General features: G+C 34.9%; 1 pseudogene; it reads left to right on the top strand.

The window, feature by feature from the left end:
* The first annotated feature begins 905 nt into the window (after positions 1 to 905).
* On the top strand, positions 906 to 1,083 carry LOC123850365 (U2 spliceosomal RNA; annotated as a pseudogene).
* The last annotated feature ends 913 nt before the right edge of the window (positions 1,084 to 1,996 follow it).

Below are 1,996 nucleotides of genomic sequence, written 5' to 3'. Positions count from 1 at the left end.
GTTACTATTTGATGGGTATAGAGTTTCAGTTTTACAAAATGAAAAGAGTTATGGAAATGGATGGTGGCGATGGTTGTACAGCATTGTAAAGTGTATTTAATACCATTGAATTGCACACTTAAAAATGGTTAGGGTGGTAAATTTTATATCATGTCTATTTTACCACAATAAAATTTGGGGGTGGAGAAGAATCTTCGGAAGGCATCCATTCATCCAGTGTTGTTGGGGAACACGGCAAAGACAATGGAAGAAGGAGGTTACACCTGCTAGCTGTTTCCTTTTTCATTCCACTGATGTTTATTATCACTGGATTTTTGGGAGCCTGGGTGGCTCAGTTGGTCAAGCATCTGCCTTTGGCTCAGGTCATGGTCCCAGAGTCCTGGGATTGAATCCTGTGATCAAGTCCCGTGTTGGGCTCCCTGCTCAGTGGGGAGTCTGCTTTTCCCTCTGCCCCCCACACCCTGTTCCTGCTTGTGCGCCTTCTCTTTCTCTCTCACAAAATTAAATAAAATCTTTAAAAATAAATAAATAAATAAATAAATAAATAAATAAATAAATAATAAATATCACTGGATTTTAGAATTTCTTTAAAAATACAATTGCCTAAAGGTTATAAAGATATAGAAGTGAATTAACAGTAACCAAATGGTTTAATAATTAGATGATGTATTGGTAGGATGGAATATGATTTTTTAATGTGAAAATATTATTTTTTAAGGTGAAAATTTAAATGTATTATGTGATCCAAGTGGAAATAGAATTATTAAGGGCATCGTGATTGTAATGATGTAAAAAAATATGCAACATGAAAAAATGAAATTATAGTGAGGCAGATTATGTGTCTCTGATAACAGTTTTTCATTTATTCTAGCTGTATATTCTCTTAAATTTAAAATAAGGGGAAAAAAACTTCTTGGCCTTTTAGCTAAGATCAAGGGTAGTATCTGTTCTTACCAGTTTAAAGTAAGGAAAAACTAATACCTCTAAAAAGCTAAACTGGCTACAGTCTCAGGAGGTCTCCACCTACCAAATTTTGTGACTCAAATGGTTGAAGGTTCAACCTTACAATAGACCACACCCCTACATACTCCCTTACATACATTATTTCCTTTAATCTGCCTCATTGCTCCTTCTATCAGACCTTTGCTTTTGCATAAAGTCAATTGCTGTGTTCTTCATCACCATTCCTGTCCCAGCTCATCTTAGACACTTTAGTTTCTTGTGTCAAGTTGCCCAACCTTACACAGTTTATTACCCACCCACTGTGTATTGCAATAAAGATGGCCGAAGCCATTTAAAAAGATTATTAGAAAGTCTTTAAGTTACACAAAAAAATCCAATGATAAGAACAAATTCTCAATTTGCTTTGGATGTAAGCTTTTCACAGCAATGACAAAATTGGGCAAGTCTGAACAATCATAACCAATGTCTCTCTTACTCAGATGAACACTGTGTGGCATTTTCTTTGCACATAGGAGCATTTGCTTTCTCCTTACACTCAAGATTGACTCATCATTATTGTTTAGTTTCTAATGAACACTAAACAATAACAATGTTTAGTTATTCTAACGAATAATAAAATATTCAGGGTGCCTGAAATTTTTAGCTTTTTCTTAAAGGAGTTTTGAAATGATGCTCTTGAGTGCATGACTAAAGGTATCCTATAATAAAAGTACATAAAAATGGTCAACAAAATGAAAGTATCAATAAAGATAGTCTCTATGATGACTTCTAAAGGCTGCTTGCTGCTGACCTGGCTTTTATTTCTTCTTTAAATATTAATTGTTGATTTGCTGGTTTGAAAGCTTAGCTTTGAGTATGGAGAGATCTATAGCTATGAATTTCTGATTTTTTTTTTTTTTTATTTGAAAGCGAAAACTGGATTCCACTGCTCCCAAGAGGGTGTTGGGTTTGTGTGCTAATCCCACCTGAGTGTATTGTGTTGTTTCTACACTTGCTGAGTCTCCGTGTCTTGTTTTCGTGCATCGTTGTGCTA

The sequence above is a fragment of the Mirounga angustirostris genome, unplaced genomic scaffold (genome assembly GCF_029215605.1).
Source record: "Mirounga angustirostris isolate CCGP_5_RB_7025 unplaced genomic scaffold, mMirAng1.0.hap1 SCAF_15, whole genome shotgun sequence".
Classification (NCBI taxonomy): domain Eukaryota; kingdom Metazoa; phylum Chordata; class Mammalia; order Carnivora; family Phocidae; genus Mirounga; species Mirounga angustirostris.
Note: the sequence above shows the minus strand (reverse complement) of the source record. Positions and strands in the feature narration are given on the sequence as shown.